The sequence below is a fragment of the Heterocephalus glaber genome, unplaced genomic scaffold (assembly GCF_053883595.1).
Source record: "Heterocephalus glaber isolate CG9 unplaced genomic scaffold, H.glaber_assembly_v1.0 deba00001451, whole genome shotgun sequence".
NCBI classification, from domain to species: Eukaryota; Metazoa; Chordata; class Mammalia; order Rodentia; family Bathyergidae; genus Heterocephalus; species Heterocephalus glaber.
This window is the reverse complement of record NW_028258301.1, coordinates 6,458,515-6,481,519: the sequence shown is the minus strand read 5'-3', so window position 1 is coordinate 6,481,519 and position 23,005 is coordinate 6,458,515. Positions and strand designations below refer to the sequence as shown.

The window sequence follows — 23,005 nt, the reverse complement described above, 5'->3', positions numbered from 1 at the left end:
TGAGGGTGGTTAGGAACTTGCTCTAGATTAGGTTTTCGCTTAAGAGAATGTTGTGGCTGGTTTGATTTTCTATCCAGACCACTAAAACTTTCTCTGTATCAATAATAACGCTGTTTTGCTTCCTTATTAAGAAATTTTTTTTTTTGGGTATCGGGGATCGAACTCAGGTCCTTGCGCTTTCGAGACAGGCAGCGAAATCCCTGGCCCTGTTTTGCTTTCTTATTGAACATATGTTCGATGAAGTAGCACTTTCAATCTTCTTCAATAACTTTCCTTTGCATTTACACCCTGATTGCCACAAGAAGCCTAGCTTTGGCCAATTTCAGCTTTCCTGACATGCCTTCCTCACTAAGTTTAATCATGTCTGGTGCTTGATTTAAAGTGAGAGACAAAGCCTCTGTTTCTTCGGAGGAGCTCCTGTCATTGCCTTCACCTTGGATGTCATCTCCTGGCTTCCGGTGCAGACTCTTCAGCTTCTGGCACAGATCCTTCAGCCTTCCAATCGCAGACCCATCGGCCTCCTGATATGGACTCGCATGGGACACTGCAGTGAGCTCCAGACCTTCTACTGAATCCTTTGGACTCCAGTGTTCACACAGCTCCTCTGCACTCTTCCCCATCTGACTCTGTGTGTGGCCATTGTAAGCCAATCTTATAAAGTCTTATATAGTTGTATATCTTGTGTTATACCTGTTTATCCAGTAAACACTGACTGATACAGAGACTAAAGTCAATTTTTGTCTAAAGAACATTTCAGCAGAAAAGAAAATACAAGCCCTGGATGATGAAGATCCCTATCCATCCCCACCCCTTCAGTCTTCCTTTTTTTTTTCAGTCTTCCTTTTCCTCCCTATAAAAGCCCTTTGAACTCCAGTTCCCTAAGGCAGAATGTAAAGCCCCTGCATCTTCTCAGGACCAGTCCTTGAATAAATCTGATTTTCTTCTCACCAACTCTGTCTCCTGAGTATTGGCTTTCAAGTAGCCAGGAAAAGGATTAACAGAACTCAAGAGTCACAAGTGTCGTCTGTATGCTAATGATGAACTGATGGTTGGCAGCCCCTAGATAGTGGTGAAGGAGCTGCTCACTAGAAAACCGAGGCATAATAGAGGGCTCAACTCTCAGCCCCAATCCCCAGTCTCTGAAGAAGGCCAAAGGAGCCTAAGGTTAAGTTCATCACCAATGCCCAATCGTGACTATGTACAGAAGAAGCTTCCATAAAAAAACAAGTGAAAAGGGTCAGAGATTTAGCTCAGTGGTGCTGCCACCTGCCCCGGAAGCGTAAGGACCCGAGTTTGATCCCCAGTACCAAAAAAAAAGAGGAAAAAAAACAAACAAGAGAAATGAGTCCAAAGACTTTCTAGATAGTTGGAAAGTGGAAGTTTGGAAGAGAGACACCCCAGAGAGGGCAGGGAAGCACCACACCCTTCCCATGTGCCTAGCCCTGTGCATCCGTTCCATCTGGCTGTCTGCTTGTATCCTTTATCATAAACAGGTGGATGTAAATTTAAAAAAATAGGGGCCAGAGATTTAGCTCAGTGGTTCTGCCACCTACCTCAAAAGCACAAAGTCCCAAGTTCAATCCCCGGTACCAAAAAAAATAAAAAATTAAAATAAATAAAGTGATGCCAGGGATTTAGCTCAGTGGTTCCGCCGCCTGCCTAGCAAGCACAAGGTCTTGAGTTCAATTCCTGGTACCAAAAAACCAAAAAAAACAAAAAAATATGACATATCACAAAAATAAAGTGAGAGACATGTAAATTTTCCTTTCACTTGCATAGCTTTTAGTCACTGTAAGGTTATTAATTGGCCTAATTTTAGTAATATGCTTCAGGGAATAGGGAAACCAAGAGACAGAGACAGAGACAGAGGTGAGAAAGAGAATAATAGGTGGATGGAAGAGTTAAAATACACGTATTTATCAATTAAGTTGCCTGCCTGGCATGGATGACGCTCTGGGCTCAACCACCAGCACTACAAAAAAAGTTCACAGTCATATGGACAAAGTCTGTGGCACCCTCAAAGAATTCCAACACTAACATCAAAGATCTCTGTTCACAGATCACCATAATGGATATAAATGATAATACTCAAAGACTGAAATACTGTGAGAATAACCAAAATGTGACATAGAGACATGAAATGAGCACATGCTTTTAGAAAATTTATGACAAAAGATTTGCTCAATGCAGGATTATCACCAATGTTCAGCTTGTAAAACATGTAGTATTATCTGCTAAGCACAATAAAGTGAGATATACCTGTATGAAAATGGCAATACTAGGCTGGGGATGTGACTCAGTGGTAGAACACTTGCCTAGCATGCATAAGGCCCTAGGTTCTATCCCCAGCACTACCAAAAAAAAAAAAAAAAAAAAAGCAATACACCCAAAGTGATCTATGAATTCAATGTAATCACCTTTTTTTCAGAAATAGAAAAACAACCTGAAACTCACATAGAATAGAAATGGATCCCACACAGCCAAAACAATCTTGGAAAAGAACAACAACATTAGAGGACTCACATTTCCCTATTTCAAAACTTACTACAAAGGTATAGTAGTCAAAACAGGTTGATAAAATAGTCTCACTCCAAAATAAAAGATGATAAGTAAGTGAGGTGATAAATAAGTTACCACCTGATTGTGGTAATCATTTCACAATATATAAGTATATCCGATCATATTGTACACTTTCAACTTTTACAATTCTATTTGTCAACTGCACCTCAATAAAACTAAGAGAAAAGTTAAAGATTTTCCATACATATTTTTTTAAAGTCCAATATGAAGCTGTAAAAAAATTAATTTTCTTGCCAGGTATGGTAGCACATCCCTGTAATCTCAGCTTTTGGGAGGCTGAGGCAGGAGGATTGCTGCAAGTTTGAAGCCAGCCTTAAGTACATAGTAAGTCCAAGACCAGCCTCTACAAAGTGAGACCATGTCTGAAAACAAACAAAAAAATAATAATTTTTTAAAATCTCTAGCTTCTATATTACAATTAAAATTAATTAAAATTTGAATGATCTCAACGCTTGAATACAGATCTTTTAACGTACTATATAATAAAACTCTGGCATGGGGGCTGCCTCTGCAGACAGGATGCTTGGTTTCTGGCATGCTGGGAAGGTCCCTGGAGAACACTGGACAGCAAAATAGGCTTCCAAAAATGCAATGAACAGGGCTGGGGATTTAGCTCAGTGGTACCGCCACCTACCTTGCAAGTGCAAGGTCCGGAGTTTGATCCCTGGTACAAAAAAAAAAAAAAAAGAAAGAAATGCAATGAACAGCTGTTCTACGTACTCTATGACAACACCTCCTTCAATTCAGGAGGCACTGGTTCACTGCTTCATCCTCCATATTCTGGGTTCAGTGCCAAGAGGAAATATGTCAACTTGAAAGTCTTACACTTTTTCAGGTGATGTGATCAAAAAAATGTGCACATCATTACCATAGAATCAGTCACTCTGGGAAGAATTTTAGAGAAAGGACAGACACTTCTCATGTTTAAGTAGACTCTTCAGAAGACCTTGGGGTGAACTTATTTATCATCATGGTACCTGAGTAAATCAATTTAGTGGAAGAAAGGTTTATTTGGGTTCCTGGATTCAGAGATTTCAATCCATGGTCAGCTGGTTCCATTGCTTTGGGCCTGAGGTGAAGCAGAATATCACAGCGGCAGAAGCATGTACTAGGAGGAGGGTGCTCACCTCATGGCACCCAGGAAGCAGAGAGGGAAAAGAATCCTCAACCAGTCTTCAAGAAACTACCACTGGAGCTGGGTGTGGTGGCACATGCGTGTAATCCCAGCACCAAGGGAGGCTAACACGGAAGATCTCAAATTCAAGTCCTACCTGGGCAACTTAGCAAGACATAAAAATGGCTAGGAATGTAGCTCAGTGCAAAAGGTCACGGTTGAATCTCCAGTACCACCAGAAAGGAAAGAAAGAAAGAAGCAAGCAAGCAAGCATGGTGGTATATGCCTATGATTTCAGCTACTCAAGAGGCTGACAGGAGGATTTAAATTCAAAGCCAGGGGCCAGGGATTTAGCTCAGTGGTTCTGCCACCTGCCTCAAAAGAGAAAGGTCCGGAGTATCCCCAGTACCAAAAAATAAATAAAAAAAATAAATTCAAAACCAATCTGGGAAACTTACCCAGATCATGTCTCAAAATAAGAAATTTTTTAAAAGGGCCAGGGATTTAGCTTAGCTCAGTGGTTCTGTCGCTTGCCTTGCAAGCGCAAGGACCCGAGTTCGATCCCTGGTACCAATAAAAAAAAAAAAAAGAAATTTTTAAAAGAGCTGGAGAGGTAGTACAGTGATCTCTGGATTCAATCCCCAGCACCAGGAAAAAAAAAAAAAAAAGTAAAAAGAAACAAAACTAACACTTATCAAGTTTGGGTGTGGTAGTAAGGAAGAATTTAAATGTTAATTAATATTAAAAATACTGTCCCTTTCACAACTATTTATACAGCTGCAGGTTTTCAGACTTCAGTGAAAATATATTACAAGAAACTGAAAGCAGATATGAGAAAGTGCCTAACTTTAAATGAGATTAAAAATATTTGAAAAAATGTAGAACATTTTTAAACCTAATTTTGTTTTGAAAATTCGATTTTTTTCATTAAAAATGTTATTTGTGATACATGTAATGGGTTATTTTTTAATGAATAAAAAATTTAGATTTCCTCAGTTTTAATTTCTAAAACAGATATATAAACAAAAATTCTTTAGGGTCTTCAGTAATTTTTAAGGGTATAAAGGGTCCTTAAAGTTTGTATGGCTGGGGTGGTAGAGCACTTATTTAGCATGTGTGAGGATTAACCCTCAGCCCTGGAAAAAAAAATTGAGAATCAAAGGGTTTTTTTTTCTGATTACTATCCTTTGTCCAGGTGCAAAATGGGTTTGAGTATAAGCTAAATTACACCATAAAATAAAAATGAGAGCTAAATTAAACTACAAAGGGGCTCAGAGCCGTGAGTAGTGGCGCATATCTGTTCTCCTACTACTCTGGGAGGCTGAAGCAGGAGGATCAGAAGAGGTGTAGGTTCTAACCCTACAACTATTTCAAAGGCTCTATTTGTTATGGCACAAAATATGCCCACCAAAGAGGACATAGCAGGTGCCAAAAATGTTTATTAGCTCTTCACAGGTATTTCATTTATCACTAATACCAGATTTAAGTATCATATGCAGAACCAAAATGACAAACATGAGTCATTCAACTACTGCTGGTAATTTAGTATAATTAGAAATACGTAACAAGTTAAAAAAAAAAGTAGATCAAAATTTGCCTTTTTTATTACAAAAAGAAAGAAACTACTAATAGTTCACGTTTCCTTTTTGCAGTTAAGCATTTAAGAAATAGTTGCTCATTTTGATCAATCAAATGAAAAATAGGTATTTTAAACACTTCTCAACATCTCCCTCAGTCATTTTCTTAATTCATAATATTTTCCCTCCAAATAGTACATCCTTTCTTCTACAAATACCCTTGATGTGAAACTCTCAGTCTAAGAAAAGTTTTTTATTCACATAAACCTTGGTTATATAATACTGAGGGTAAATACCAACAACAGAAAAAGATTATCCCTTTAAATGTTACCAAAGGCAAATGATATTATCAAAGAAAGGCACACAACAAACTTGAACTATATCATCAGATAATAAATTCTGGGCTGGGGATTTAGCTCAGTGGTTCTGGTGCCTGCCTCACAAGCTCAAGGTCCCAAGTTTGATCCCCGGTACCAAAAACAAAACAAAACAAAACAAAACAAAAACAAACCTTTGAATAAATTCTGACTACTTTCATAGACCATGTTAACCATGGTCTATGACTAATCACATTAGTAGAATGGATTTTCAATCTCTAGAAACATTAAGGCAGCATTTAGTAATCATGGCTTGTAAATAAGGAACAAGAAAAAAATTCCCAGCAGATGTATCTGTGAATAACCAGATACTATTAAAAAGTTCCAAATACAAAGGTAATAAAACAAAACAACTTCTAAAATACATTTACTTCTCACAAATCTATCTCATTTCATAGGAATAAAAATGCAATGAATCAGAACTACCCAGGTGTTATGATATAACTGTAGATAATGAAAAATACTTAAGAGGGGACAGGGATTTAGCTCAGCGGCATCGTGCCTGCTTGGCAAGCACAAGGTCCTGAGTTTGATTCTGGATTCCACAAAAAAAAAAAAACCTTAGAAAAAAATGATCGTTCAATCAAGCTACTCAGGGCAAAACAAATAACTATCTTCAAGGGAAAGGAAAAAATATTACATTGATTATATCTTCAACTTTTTGAAAGCCTAGAATTAAAATTATGGACACAGGAGAGAAACAAAACATTTCATCTTTCTAAACAGAAAAGAACAGTTCTAACCAACTTCCTTTAAAAAGACCATGATTAAAAAAATTTCTCTTTAGCATCAGTGGGCTGCCACACTGGAATCCAGCTTTGCTGGCTAGTTGGCATGCAACACTGAATTATAGAAGAGCTTTGCTCACGCACAGACAAATGTGATTTTTCCTCAGTGGAATGATTTCTCTGTACCATGCTCATTAGCAACACAAACCATTTCCTATGCTCCACCAATCAATCTGCTTCGAGCTAAATCCCAAACCAGATCAGATGTTGGCAAAAAAAACTGAAGGAAAACAGCACAAAAGCCAGTCACTACAGGGAATCTGAATCATGTTATTGACACTGAGACAGAAAACTGCAGTTTCCACCAGGTAGTTTTAGTTGAGCTTCTTGCCTCAGTAAAATTAAAGTATGAAGGGCCGGGAATTTAGCTCAGTGATTCCAGTGCCTGCCTCGCAAGCGCAAGGTCCCGAGTTCAATCCCCAGTACCCCCAAAAAAATTGAAGTGTGATTTTTATCTTTTTTTTTTCTGGTAATGGCAATTGACCAAGGGCCTTCACACTGAGCTACATTCTCAGCCTCTTTGTTTGTTTGTTTGGCTGGGGTTTTTTTTTATATTTTATTTTGAGAGACAGTCTCACTAAGCCACTAAATTGCCCAGGATGGGCTTGAACTTGAGATCCATCTGCCTCAGTCTCCCAGAGTGCTCATATTACAGATGTGTATCACCACACTCAGCTTGACTTTTATCTTTGAAAACACATACATCTTCTTTATACTGCTGTTTTATTTTCTTGTAAAAATGTGTTTTTCTACAAAAAGTTTTTTAAAATGGGCATGACGGTGCATGCCTATAATCCCAGCATGCTGGGAGGGTATAGCAAAAGGATCTCAAATTCAACCCCAGCCTAGGCTCAGGAGACCCTGTCTCAAAATTAAAAAAATAAATAAAAAGGGCTAGTGGTGTCATTCAGTGCAAAAGCCTGGGTTCGATACCCAGTACCAAAGAGAGAGAGAAAGAGAGGCTGTTTCACAACCAAAACAATGATTTCAATGACTAGGAGAAGAAACTTTAAAAGTTAAAAACAAAGCTGAAGATTTAGTTCAGTGGCTGAACACTTGCCTACCATTTATTATTCCTAAATTTAATCCCTAACATCATCGCCCAAAAAGAAAAAAAAAGAGTAAGTTGACATGAATGGGATTTTCTGCCTTCTGTATCTCTTCCTGAGCTAGACATAGCTTCTTTGGATTTCAATTCTTTTGAGGAGGGGGTACTTGGGATTGAACACAAGGCCTTGACACTGAACTACATCCCCAGCCCTTTTAAAAAAATTTTTTATTTTGAAAGAGGATCTCATTTAAGTCACTAAGTTGACTGAACTGGCCTTGAGCTTATGATCCTCCTTATCTTAGCTTCCCAGAATGCCAGGATTACAGAATTTCAATTCATTTTCGATAATTTTTTGCCATTCATTATGATTATAATTGGGGTAAACAATTTCTTCAGTTAAAGTTAAATTCCTTGTAGACTCCAAAAAGTACCAATACTACTACTAAAAATAATTTCCTCCTGATAGTAACAAATTATATGTCAATTATATGTCGAAGGACTTCTCCATTGGAAGTATAGGATGATTAGGGATGACACATTTTAGACCTACTCCATTCAAATAAACAGAATATTATTTCTTAGTGTTCCTCACAAATATACAGATGAAACGGAAACTTTTTAAAAGAAAATTTAACCCTTTCACAGATTATTAATCATTAGTAAAAGAAAATTATTTGTATACAGTAAAATCTTCTGGATCAGATATAATCTAACAATGTAACTTTGGACAATTCTCCTCAACTCTCTGGTCTACTTATCTATATAACATTTTATTTTATCTCCATGGCCTCTCCCATGTCTAGTTTTTATAGGCCTTTGTATTTAGCCAACCGAGGGACAGTATCTCAGGAAAATTTCACTGGAATATCAGAAATTTCAATAATTCTTTCCTGGCGTTCCAAGACTTATATTCCCAAATGGTAAGTCAAATTCAATTATGAACATCACAAATTATTTGCAAGTATGCATTCTTAAAAAAAATAACCAAAACAAGAAATAGCATTTATATATTTTTAAAAGTCAATATCAAAACTGAAGAAAACTAGGATTAGACATTAAGAGGAGGAAAATGTAGCAAAAGAGGATGGAACACTTCTCAACTCATCCCATGAAGCCTGTATTCCTGATCCAAAAACCAGAAAAAGAACACAAGAAAAAAAGTATAAACCAATATCTCTATGAACACAGATACAAAAATCCCCTATAAAACATTAGCAAGTTAACTCCAGCAACATATAGAAAGACTTACATACCATAACCAAGTGAGATTTATTTCAGGAATGCAAGGTTGGTTCAACAAACAAAAATCAAATCAAGGCAGGCCAGGGCCCTGGGACACCTCCTTAGGCTCCAACCCCACTGGAGAGGCCCGGATTAACCCTTCGATGCCCACCCACGCACCCCCCACCCCAACCCCGTGCTCTCCGGCCAGCAGCAGCTTCCGTGCCTGCGCAGCCAGCGACACGCCTCCCCCCAAGCATGCATGCACAGGAAGGGGGGCAGTGGGGGCGTTCGCGCCTCCGGGCCAGGCAGTCCGGCTTCTCTGCTCTGCACCACCGCAGGGATGTGTAGGACCCCACCCCGCCCCTAGCCCGAGCCCCGCCCGGCCCTTGCCCCTGCCCCGGCCCCTGTCCGGCCTGCGTGCCAGCCAGCCTCGGGACCACGCAAGCATCAGCCGTGCCACTACAGGATACTGGTGTGCAGGATGGAGTTCCTCGGGTCTGGTGCGCCCTGATCAGTTTTTCTGATCTGAAGATTTTGGTGTTTAAGTCATTAAGACAATAGCCTGAATTGTTCATGGAGTTTTTCATCAGTATATCTGAAACCATTAAGTACAATGATGATGATCGTAAAACTGTTTCTGAGAACGCTAAATGAACAACGCCTGGAAGGAGAATTTTGTGATATTGCTATTGTGGCTGAAGATGTAAAATTCAGAGCACACAGATGTGTTCTCGCCGCCTGCAGTACCTACTTTAAAAAGCTTTTCAAGAAGCTTGAGGTGGATAGCTCTTCAGTAATAGAAATAGATTTTCTCCGTTCTGATATATTTGAAGAAGTTCTGAACTACATGTACACAGCAAAGATTTCTGTGAAAAAGGAAGATGTTAACTTAATGATGTCTTCGGGTTAGATTCTTGGTATCGGGTTTTTGGATAAACTCTGTTCTCAGAAGCGTGATGTGTCTAGTCCCGATGAAAGTAATGGTCAGTCCAAAAGTAAGTATTGCCTCAAAATAAATCACACCATTGGAGACGCCACGGACACTCAGGATGATGATGTGGAAGAAACTGGGGATCACGATGACAGCCCTTCCGATGACATAGTAGAGGGTAACCCCCGCCCCCCCCCCCGAGTCAGGAGGACGGTAAGTCACCCACCACCAAGCTCAGGGTGCAGGAGGCGATTTTGAAAGAGCTAGGGAAAGAGGAGGTTCAGAAAGTCAATTGCTACGGCCAGGAAGTAGAGTCCATGGAGACCCCGGAGTCCAAAGATTTGGGATCCCAGACCCCTCAAGCCTTAACATTTAACGGATGGCATGAGTGAGGTGAAAGATGAACAGGCCCCGGGCTGGACCACTGCCACCAGTGACATGAAGTTTGAGTACTTGCTGTATGGCCACCACCGGGAGCAGATCGCCTGCCAGGCCTTCGGGAAGACCTTCTCCGACGAGGGCCACCTGCGGAAACACGAGAAGCTGCACACGGCCAACCGGCCGTTGCAGTGTGAGATGTGTACGAAGGGCTTCACCACGCAGGCCCACCTGAAGGAGCACCTGAAAATCCACACGGGGTACAAGCCCTACAGCTGCGAGGTATGCGGCAAGTCCTTCATCCAAGCACAACTTGAAGAAGCACGAGAGGGGGCAAAGCAACAAGCGGCCCTTCACGTGCCACATGTGTGACAAAGCCTTCAAACACAAGTCCCACCTCAAGGACCACAAGAGGCAGCACCGAGGGGAGAAGCCCTTCGTGTGGGGCTCCTGAACCAAGGCCTCGGATCTGAAGCGGCACGAGAACAATATGCGCAGCAAGAGGAAGTAGGTCACCCCCAGTGCCACGCAGAGTGAGACAGAGCAGCTGCAGGCTGCTGCCATGGCCGCAGAAGCCGAGCAGCAGCTGGAAACCATTGCCTGCAGCTAGGGGACCCGGAAGTGGCGACAAAGGGCTGGTGGCGCTCCTTTTCTGGAATCGTGCGCCACATCGCACAGCTGGATTGGAGAAAGTGTTGGTTAGGTGTCTTTGCAACTTGTCAAGGAAACTTCCTTCCTAAGTTGTGACCAAACAGTGGCGCTGTCTTGTCCAATGTTTTTTCATGCTTCCAGGAAGCTCCCCACCCCCTTTTATGATTTTAATTTGAGAACTCCTGTGTCCAGTTTAGAAGCGAGGGACTTCCATTTTTAATTCCTCTACACTCACCGCGCCGATGAGTGCACTGCACAGAGTAATAATTGAATCACTTGATTTCCTGATCACTGCAATTACCTGGGACTTAAGGTCAAAACCGCAGTTTTAATAATTTAATAAATGCACTCCTTACAGACGCAGAACATGGCAGTGGGTGGTTGACCTAGAGCACCGAGTATGAAACCAAGCTCTGGAAACACAGAATGGTATTAGATTTGTATTTGGTTTGTTAATTTTTTATATCATTGTTTTTCACTGTTTTTGTGGACAAGTAATCGTTGCTTTGCTGACGTGTTTTTTCATCCGTTTTGATTGCTCCCAGAAAGTTGTAATCACAAGTATAGGAGGCTGAGCAAGCCCGCCAGGACACGGGTGGTCTTGGCTGAGGTCTGAGGCCCTCAGTTGGGGCTTGCGATCTGCACTGGCAGAGTTTTGCCTCGTGGACCAGAGGTGACGAGTAGAAAAGGCCCTCAGCAACAAGGTTCCCACATGTGCAACAGTTCCAGGATTTCCTAGACCAAAATCATTCTTAATTGATTTTTGAAGTGAGATTTGTATTTAGGATTAAAATTAGAACAAGAAACAGATCTGCTTCTTCAGTTACATTAATGTAACTTCAGAATGTCATCACGCTTTTGGGCTCCCTGAAGCACCTGATTTATCCATAAAGGAGATGCAATATGCTTACTTAAATTAATAAATTTAAAATCTTTTAAGTGCATAAATAGTGGTGTTGGTCTTACATATTTCAAGAAAAAGGTAGCTGCACTTTTTTTGGACATTGGGTTAAATAATTCCCATCAGCAACAAACATCAGAATATTTTTAACCAATATTAAAGATTGTCAGTCAAAAAAAAAAATCAATCAAGGTAATAAAGTGTATTAACAGAAGGGCCACCTTGGATGTGAGTGCAGCTACAGGAGCGCAGGCCGAGATGCTTCGGGGCCAAAACACTGCAGACCGGTGACACGAGCATCCCAGGCAGTGAACAAAAAATGGGAAAGAAACAAAATGAAAAAGTAAAAAAGTTGAGGAAGCAGAGCCTGAAGAATTAGTGGTAGAAAAAGTACTGGACCATTATGTAGTGAATGGGAAGGTGGAGTATTTTCTGAAGTGGAAGGGATTTACATATGCTGACAGTACATGAGAACCTGAAGAAAATTTAGATTGTCCAGAATTAATTGAAGCATCTCTTAATTCTCAAAAGGCTGGTAAAGAAAAAGACAGTACAAAAAGAAAATCTTTATCTGACAGTGAATCTGATGATAACAAATCAAAGAAAGGAGATGCTGCTGATAAACCTAGAGGATTTGCTAGAGGTCTTGATCCTGAACAAATAATTGGTGCCACACACAGTAGTGGAAAATTGATGTTTCTCATGAAATGGAAAGATTCAGATGAGGCTGACTTGATGCTGGACAAAAGAGGCAAATACGAAATGTCCTCAAATTGTAATTGCTTTTTATGAAGAGAGACTAACTTGGCACTCTTGTCCAGAAGATGAAGCTCAATAACTTACATCATATATACATATACATATACATATACATATACATATATGTATGGTCTATAATAATATAGGTCTTGGTTTTGATTCACTAATGTGAAAAAATAGCATTCTAATGAAAATCTAGTTTAATATGTTGTTTTTGAAGTATTTGGGGAAGTTCTTGGGTTTTGTTTGTTTCGCATCAATAGCATTGGTTACTTTGAACAAATAAAAAGCTTTCTGTAGTTGCTTCCTTTATCAGAAAACAGCATTTGATAGCCTGATATATTTCCTCTGCTTTTCTAAATATTGGGAAAATTATCCATAGTCAAACTCAAAAAAACTTATTTTTAGCTCACATGCTTAAGGACCATTCTGAGTTTGTTGGTGTGTGTATAAATAAAATACTTATGTAAATGGTTTCTGTTTTGTTTTTAAACATTCACCAAAACAAAAACTATGGGTGATAAGCCTATGTTTGAGATGCTATCATTCTGAGCAACCTAAGAAATAAATCACAGTTAAATTGAAAGTTTTCCTGAAGCCATAATCTTTCAAGTTAAATAGATGATTCTGTGCTTAATTGGACAGCTTAAAGTGGGTATTTTCAAAGCAGCCATATTAGAATCCATTATCTGTGTGTTTAGTTACAAAAATACAGCAGTTTGCTTGCAAAATTCCTGAAAAAAACTGTATCACTATCAACAGCTTCCCCACCCAAATAAGGTAACTAGTCAAAACCTGGTTTGTTTGAATTAGCTAAGGAAGACTTGTTAAGGGAACATTAAAGATTCCTCATGCCCGGAGATTTAGCTCAGTGGTTTCGCCGCCTGCTGCACAAGTGCAAGGACCCCAGTTCAATCCCCAGTACCAAAAAAATAAATAAATAAATAAAATGCATGATCATTTCAATACATACAGAAAAACCACTTGAAATATTAAATACCATTTCATGACAAATACATTCAAAAAACAAAAGAAGGTAATTTCCTCAATCTGACAAGAATATCTATATAAAACCTACTGCTACTATTATACTTCCTGGTGAAAAACAGAATGTTTTCCCTAAAATTAGAAACAACATAAGAATGCTTGCTCTTACCATTTTTACTCAACACTACACTTTTAGGTTCTAGCCAATGAAATCAGTAAAATAAATGAAAAGCATACAGACTGAAAAGAAGTACGACTATCTCTATCTCTATTTGAATATTTTAAAACCATAGGAATCCTCACACTCAGGAGGCTGAAGCAGAAAGATCACTTGAGTATAAGGAGTTCAAAACCAGCCTGGGCAACATAATGACACTCTGCCTCAAAAAAAAAAAAAAAGAAAGAAAGGAAAGGAAGGAAGGAAGGAAGGAAAGAAAAGAAAGAGAGAGAGAGAGAGAGAGGAAGAGAGAGAGACACAGAGAGAGACAGACAGACAGACCCAGCCAGCTCTGGGTACCTGGACAGAAGGCCTTTTCTTCCTCCTTGAAGCTTGCTTATTATGTTCTACATACACTGGGTTAAAAACCTCTGAATCTGACCACTATCCATTACAGCCATCTGAGTCACACAGGAGGAGAGAGGTCTTCAAACAGTGGAACTGGGCCTAACGGGAGAAGTCAATGGAAGACTTACTGGCATAAAAATCATTTCCACAAATGAAACACTTGAAATTTACTTCTTGTTTCATCTATAACAAGATGAAGTGGATAAACTTTAAAGGGATACACAGATGTTCACTCGGGGTCAAATACTGTCATTTATCTGAGTGGATTTGCAAATTCAGACTTTGACCATACAGGGAATAATCAAGAATTGTGGTGCCAGAACAGAAAGGACTTGGTGAACACAAAGACCTCAAGTATGTTCGTTAACATCTGAGGGAAGAGACCAAGGACAGCCACTCCTGACTTATGAGCAGAGTTCACAGTTTAACACATTCAACAAGGAATCAGCTAAAACAAAGCGAGTCCAGAGCTCTTCTAGGTACGGTCTTGAAAACAAGCTACAGATACTTACTACAATCACTTCACCAGAAGAGTTGCACAGGCATCCAACTGTGGAGGCTGCACATCACTACAGAGGATGTTATGAGAATGAGAACCTTCATGTCCTGATGCTGCCACAATTGCTGAGCATGAGGCAAGGGCCAATCCTGTAGCCAGGGTCAAAAAACCTGGGTTTTTAGTCCAGAAAGGGACTGTACCATCATTAACTGATAATTCGTTTTTCCTAAAAGCTCTGGGTATATACTTTTAGTAATGTTAAGTGATTTGGTCTAGGTCTGCAGTCAGATTATAGACTTTTACAAACACCTCCTGGTCATCAAACTGGCAGTACTGTAAATTCCATAGTGCTGACATCACTCTCACATGAGCATAAGTGTTGTTACAAGTATTTTCACAATTATAGTCTAGAAAACACTCTGATATTCCAGGACTTAGGGATGGACAGGCTGGGCTGGTGATACTACAGCCATCTTTGACATTCTACCATGCTATCGAATTGCCAAGTCAAATTGCTACTGCCTCTCAACATGGCCAATAAGGACATTCCATCCATCTGTTCTTATTCAGGTTATAGCCAGTGATGTCCAAAAGAGGACCCAAGTCAACACTGGCAACAAGCATCTTGCTTATTTTATTTGGTTTGATCCCAGACCCTCGGACCAACAGTGGAACTTTTATATCAAATTCATACAGCTGTCTTTTGTCTATTGACAAAGCAAACCATCCTATGTGAGAGCCACTGTCTGAGGTTAAAAAAAAAAAAAAAAGATGTACATGTTCTTGAACTCCCCATGAATTCATCTCTTGATCAGTTTCTCTACAAGGCCATCAACTGAGAATAGTTTGCCATCTTTTGCTAAATGCATTACCTAAATATTGTACTAAGGAATCAGTCACTGATGTCTTGGGTTGCCTCATTAACCAGTGCTTGGATGCTGAAGTACTTGGTGCAGAGACATTCTGAAAAGTCTTCTGCTACTGAGGTGAAGCTATGCAAGGCAAATAAGGTCCTAGAGTGGAGCTCATCATGAATAATGGCTCAAAGTCAGACCTGTAGTCCAGTAAATGCATGGAGACATTAGCCAAGACACCTGTCCAGTAATCCACACTATACTTGTCACCATGCTTTCCGTCCATTCTCATTGATGGCGAGGGTGTAATTACAGTATTTAGTATTCCTTTCCAAAGCATACCAGTAACTCCAGCAGAGGAACATGTTCTAGTTTACCTGCATCAAGGGATCTAAACTCATTTAAATATTTCCCTGTAAAAAAGGTTTGGTAACCACACGTGGATCTAAGTATTGCTGGGAAAGCATTTGGCTCCTGGGTCTTCTGCCGGGACATGCTACTGCAGCTACCCTCCAAAGTGTTGTTAACAACATGATGATTATGTGGGTACCTTGCTGTCAGGACACTGGCTCTGCTGGGGCAGCAAAGAGCACGTGTCACACAAGCACTGGAGAAAGTCATCCCCATATCTCTAATGAGAGTTTGGTTTTCTTTAGTGGTGTCAGGCCACAGAGCACTCTGTCCTGGTCTTTGGTGGGGAACAGCAGCATACTGGGCCTCGCGAGCCTGCCACCCACCCTGAAGCCCCCAAGCAGCAGCTCTACAGTGGGAGCATCAGCAGTGCTGGGTTACTGGCAAGTAGGTGATGTGCCCGGCCCCGCCCACTGCCACTGCTGGGAGCCCACCTGGGGCCACAGGCAGAAGCTGCAGGGCAGGGCTGACAGTACTCTGGAGACACCCCGGAGAGGCTGAAGAGACCCACAGCACACCAAAGGGACAGAGCTCAAAAAGCTGCCAGGAGAAAGGGAGGTCCTTGTTAGGTTTTATCATGCCTCTCCTCTTCCGAATTGCAGTGAAATGAATTTCATGGTACCTAGGAATCCACTTCACTAGAAACAAACTGATATCTAATGTTAAAGTCATGGGTAAGTATGTTTTGATGATTAAGGGGACACTAATCTAAGTCTGTAGTGTTACACAATTACACACTTTGCCTAGCCCATAACAGTAGATGAATCAAACGTGATGATTTGATGTGAAACTAAACAAACTTGTTTCCTTTTTTTGGTTTTTTTGAAACAGCATCTCATTATGTAGTCCAGGCTCATCTGGAATTTGTGGTGATCCTCCTGCCTCAACCTTCCAAAGGCTGAAATTACAGGTGTGTACCATCATGCCCAGCCTACTTGTTTTTTAACCAACAACACTATTAATAATAAAGTGTAGGACCAGGGATTTAGCTCAGTGGTTCTGCTGCCTGCTTTGCAAGTGCAAGGTCCCGAGTTTGATCCCTGGTACCAAAATAATAATAATAATAATAATAATAATAATGTGTAATTTATGTAAGTCCCTTAAAAAAAGCTTCACCCCTCAAGAACCTACACTCCCTACTACTTCTTTAATTCTGCTTAATAAACCTATTTATGCAAAAAGAAAGACAGAAAAAGAAAAATCATAAAGAATACCCAAAAAGCTATCAGAGCTAATAAAGTTCAACAAGGCTGTTGGATAAAAAATTAATACATGGGCTGGGGATTTAGCTCAGTGGTTTCGCCGACTGCTGCGCAAGTGCAAAGACCCAAGTTCGATCCCCAGTACCCCCCCCAAAAAAATTAATACACAAAAATCAATAGTATTTCTATACACTGAATAATTTAAAAAATAATTCCATTTGGGCCAGGGATTTAGCTCAGTGGTTTCGCCGCCTGCTGCATAAGCGCAAGGAACCGAGTTCGATCCCAATACCAAAAAAAATAATAATAATAATTCCATTTGATATAGCACCTAGAGGATAAAATCCTGAATAGACATTTCAATGAAGATACCCAAAGCACATTTCTAGTAAGCACATGAAAAGATGCTCAACATCACCAGAAAAAAAAGGAGCAACCTGATACATGCTATAACTGAATGAATTTTTTTGTTCCTATGAAATGATTGTGAACAGATATGACCAATACTCTGATTTTAAGAGTATTTTTTCATCACTGTGCCTAAGACAATCTCTAGAATATTACAGTTGATCATTACTAAACCTTTATACAACTTAATAGCATTTTTATTACCTTAACATTATTTTATTTTTTTGTTTTTTGTTGGTTTTGGGGGGGTTTTTTTGGTACCGAGGATTGAACTTATCTTAACATTATTTTAAAAAGTGTTTACACACACACACACACAAAGTGCTTTCACAAACTCCTTAAGTGAACTATAGGAAAGTCTAGCTAAATCTTTTTTTTTCCTTCCTCTCTTTTTTTTTTTTATTTTTTTATTTTTGAGACAGGAGCTCACTATGTAGTCCAGGCTGGTCTTGAATTCACTGTAGGGCCCAGGTTGGCCTTGACGTGGTGATCCTCCTGCCTTAGCCTCCTGAGTGCTGGGATTACAGGCATATGCCACCATGCCCCACTAGTAAAAGTTTTTCTATCATTATTTCACATAATCACTTTAGGTTTTATACTGATAGTCATTTTTTCCCCTTCAAAAATCCATCCTCAAACTTCCCAGATACCAATCTCCTGATTCTTTACCTTCTCTTTTTGTGTCTCAAAACTAACCATACAATTTTAGCATACTATGTTTCAAAAGTTCCCTCTACATGTAGGGTAATGTTCAAACTCTTCAACATGGTACATAAGGCCCTACATGGTCTGGTCTCTGCTCACTCTTCTAAGCTTATTTTCCTATTCCTCACAGACACCTTTCACTGTAGACACATCAAAATACCCACAGCTCATCCAACATACAGTCTTTCATGCCTTTGTATATATGCTGCATAAAATGTCCATCTCTATCGCCCCTCTCATTCGCCACATTCTCTCTTTTTTTTTTTTTTGGTACCAGGGATCGAACTCAGGTCCTTGCACTTGCACAGGCAAAACCACTGAGCCAAATCCCCAGCCTCGTCACATTCTCTTTTCCAGCCTTTTTTTTTGAGACAGGGTCTCGCTATTTGGTTCAAGGCTGGCCTTGAACTCACTATGTGGTCTAGGCTGGCCTCAAACTCACTGCAATCCTCCTGCCTCCCAAGTGCTAGGATTATAGGCGTGTGCCACCATGCCTGGCTTCCAGCTTTTTTTAAAGTCATGCAGGGTTTTTCCGTGAAAGTTCTCATATCCTCAGGCCTTATTAAGTACTGCCTACTTTGACTGGAAGAACTTTTCTCACCCTTCTAATATAAAACTTACTGAATATAGATTAGCTGATTACCCTTGTCTTTGTACCAAGATTATGAGCTCCTTGAGGGCACATAGCTTATTTATCTTTGTTATCTCCAGAACTGAGTCCCTCACAGATATAAGGAATCTGACATTTGTTGAATTACTGTGTAAGATGATCAGCATTTAAGCTTACCATACAGACAAGGTGAAAATCCAGGAATAATTATACTGAAAAAAACAACAGTGGGATTTTACTAAACGCAGAAGGGAAAAGGCATCCAGGACAAAAAAAAAATTTAGTTTTCCCTTAGAAAAAATAAAAAATGAGCCATGGAAAAAGAATGATGATAAGTCACACTTGCTATAAATATAGTCCATCACTTACCTTGCCCCCAAATCTTACCTCTCCTGATCTTAAACCAAACACACACTAGAGCTGGTAGCCTCTATCAAGAGTATCTGCCTCAAGCAAAATCTCTAGCACAATTCCTTCCCTCAACCTCTCTGATATTTCTGTATCTCTGTAACTATAAAAACACTGACCAAGCCGGGGATTTAGCTCAGTGGTTCCCACCCGCGCCACCCACCTCTCCAAAGGGCAAGGTCCCAAATTCTATCCCTCCCCTCCCAAATAAATAAATAAATAAATAAAAACACTGACCTTCAAGGTCAGTGCAGAGTTCCTGCTATATGGTGCACACTAGATATTACTTCATGAGATGTATCTGTGTGTACATATTATGAATTATATGTACACATAAAAGTTTTGTTTTATGTTTTATAAAACCCTTGTGAATGAAGTATTACTGTCATCTTTTCAGTGAGAACTACTCAATATCACACAGTGGGTAAACACTAAATGCAAACCAGTCTTCTAACAAAGTATATTACTTTTCCCTCTTGAGGCAATAGTACACAAAAGGCCCGGCTTAAAAAGTTTCCAATGGTCTTTCAGCCACCCTTCACCATCATATGCCAGGTCAATCTTACACTAGATGTATGTGTCAGACATCATAGAATATTCAAAAGCAAGACATTCACCAAGCACATTCTCTGCTAGTAAGGGCTCTCTATCTTGCATTTATACTCTCAGTTCTTTACCCAACAATAAGAAACAGGGTTGATAGCCAGGCAAAGTGGCGGACATCTGTAATCCCATCACTCAGGAGGATGAGGCAGGAAGATTGCATGAGTTCAGGCCAGCCTGAGCTAAACAGTGAGACTCTGTCTCAAAAACAAAAGAAAAGAAATAGGGTTGGTGACATTTTATTCTCAGATTTAGTCTACAGTAGGCATAATAATGGCCCTCCAAAATATGGCCACATCCCAGTTTGTGAAACCTATAAATATGTTACATTACCTGGCAAAAAACAATGTGCATATTTAAAATAGGAAGATTATCCTGGATTATCCAGGTGGGTCAAAGTAATCATGAGGATACTTATAAAACGAGGAGAGGCTTCTTAGGGTAAGAGAAGTGATAAAGGAAGCAGAGATCAAAGAGAGATGTGACTACTGGCTTTGAAATAAATAAGTGGCTAGGTAGGAGCAAGTGGTTTTCAGAAACTATTAGAAAAGTGAAAGAAATGGATTTTTGCCTACAGCCCCAGGAAGTACAGCTCTGTCAATAACCTTGATTTTAGGACTTCTGACTTCCAAAACTGTAGGATGATAAATTTGTTTAAGTCACTACGTTTATGATAATTTGGTAATGGCAGCAATAGAAAACTAATACAAAATCACACTTACTAATGCTTCAAGTGATAAGAGATAGCTCCAAATTTATCTTTCTAAAAATTACATCTTTTAAAAAACTTCAGCATCTATCTGTAAATCTCCTTCCTCTTCCTTCCTCCCCAACCCTCTTTATCTCTATCTCTCTCTAGTGCTGAGGACCAAACCCAGGCTCTCTCCTGCTAGACAAGTATTCTACCACTGAGTTCTATCGACAGCCCCACTTTTCACTTTTTTTTTTTTTTTGGTACCAGGGATCGAACTCAGGTCCTTGCGCTTGCACAGCAGGTGGTGAAACCACTGAGCTAAATCCCCAGCTCCCCTGTCTCTTTTAAATGTACTTTTAATATTGTTCTTACAATATAGTGACAAATTTAGGATAAAAATTATCTATAGTCTCATCAAATTGATGCTTTCATTTATCATAGTACTTTCCTTCAGCATTTTCTATTTTTACATATTTTACATTTTTACTAGTGAACTTAGTCCGTAAGTTTCTTTTTCATTTTGTTTCATTTTTTTCTGAGATCTTACCCATCCCCTTTACTCTGCTGTTCCTGCAATTTCTCAAAAATACTCCTCCTGCCGGGCATGGTGGTGCACACCTGTGATCCCAGCACTCCAGGAAGCTGAGGCAGGAGGATCACCATGAGTTCAAGGCCAGCCTGGGCTACATAGTGAGTTCAGGGCCACCCTCAACTACAAAGGGAGACCCTGCTTCAAAAACAGAACAAAATAAAACAAAAAAAACCTCCTCCTACCTTACAGTCTTTGTAATTGCTATAAGCCAGAATTTTGAATCCTAGACATATACCTTACAGGAACATGTTGATGTTTAACAGGATATATATATATTTATTCTTGGCAGCATTGTCCATAAAAACCAAAAGTTGAAACTACTCAAATATCTATCAACAGAAGTAGACTGTGATACATAAGGAAATGCCTTACCCTAACAAAAAAGAAACTACTACTGCATGAAAACAATATAAACAATACAATGCTGAATGAAGAACACAAGAGAATGTATACTATATAATTCCATGAACAGCATATCAAATTCAAAAACAGGCAAAAATAATAATATCATTTAAAGATGCAACTATAAATTAAAACAAAGAAGTAATTGCCATAAAAAGTCAAGTTAATAGCTGGGCATGGCGGCACCCAACTTTAATGGCAGCACTCTAAGAGGATGAGGCAGGAGAATCACAAGTTCCAGCCTAGCCTGGGCAATTTACCCACTCATTAGGATCTTATGTCAAAACAAAACACAAAAGGGAGTGGGGAACACCTCAGTGCTGAGGCCCCGGTACTGCCAAAAAAAAGCCAAGTTAATACAGGGTATGCTTTGGGGTTCAACATATTTATATGAGTAGTATTAAGATGGTTATTCACTTTATATGAAGTCAATAAACTGTATATTTGTTTTATACCCTTTACAGTATATACTGTATTTCACAATAAGGTTAAGTCACCATAGCAGTGAGGGCTTCTGTAATTACTCAAAAGTAACAACTCCTTCTCTACCTCCATCCTCCTTAATCAGTAGTTGTTTTCCTTATGCAGTATTATTTACTTCACTTACCATACTATATATTAACTTCTTAATCTGAATATTATCCTACCTCCTCTCACATAAGGCAGACAGCTTTCTTCACTGCTACATCCCACTTAAAGAGCACCTGGACTAACATACACTTTTCTCCATGTTCATATAATCCTAAACAAGGATATGAAAAGTTTTCTTTTGTTGTTGTTGTTTTGTTTTATTAAAGTATGATCTCATTATATACCTTTTTTTTTTAAGTGCTAGGGATCAAACTCAAGGCCTTATACGTGTAAGGTAACCCTCTACCACTAAACCTCACCCTCAACCCTATACACATTTCTTTACAACTTGCTTGACTTACTCTACAATCTATCATAGTCATCTTGCCAGATCAGTACATACAGATTTAATACATTTTCTTTAAGTTACAAAATACTCCACAACAAAGACACATTATAATATAGAGTATATGAGTACAGTATATCCATACCCTCTATGGATGGACAGAACAATACCTGTGATTAAAAACAATGTTACAAAAAATACATACAAATACATATATATACACACACACACATATGCTTCTACATTTATACATGTTAACACTTTTATCTCTACAGAATAGGTTCCCAGAAGACCAATTTTACTAGGTATTGTAAAACTTTCCAAATGGCATTAATAATTCACATTTCTACCATTACTAAACCTAATTCATGAATCTTTAAGAGTTAACTTTCTTACAATTTATGCCCACTTGCTTTCAAAAGGGATGAGGTAACTGAAACACTAAAATTTTAAATAACCTTAGCAACTAGGGTTCCACTACAATCTCTTTCTCACCCACAGAACTCAGAAGCAAACCTAGAAGCAGTAAAGCCACTCTCCTCTCCTCCCCCAAATAAGCCCTAACAGGAAAAACCAGCCACTGAAAGGAAAAAAGCTGGGCCTTTCACCTCTGCTTTATTTTTCAGATGCCATATCATCCAAACCTATCCTTCCTCCTTAAATTGCCCTTCTCAGTAATACCACCATCACCCAAGCCGAAAAACTAAATCATTCCAGTTTCCTTCACTTTCCTCAAAATAGTCTCTAAGTCCCATTAAGTCTACTTTTTATATAGCTGTACTATTCTTACCACTACTACCTTACTTTAGGCTTTCATA

The 23,005-nt window shown here is 39.4% G+C and overlaps 1 protein-coding gene and 3 pseudogenes across 3 annotated transcripts in view; 2 read left to right on the top strand and 2 right to left on the bottom strand.

The window, feature by feature from the left end:
- Pik3r3 (phosphoinositide-3-kinase regulatory subunit 3) overlaps positions 1–23,005 on the bottom strand; it is a 96,477-nt gene that overhangs the window by 59,032 nt on the left and 14,440 nt on the right. The window lies entirely within an intron of this gene.
- Positions 9,285–10,630, top strand: LOC101716742 (zinc finger and BTB domain-containing protein 14-like; annotated as a pseudogene).
- Positions 11,892–12,410, top strand: LOC101698506 (chromobox protein homolog 3 pseudogene; annotated as a pseudogene).
- Positions 12,224–20,883, bottom strand: LOC147827321 (N-acetylglucosamine-6-sulfatase pseudogene; annotated as a pseudogene).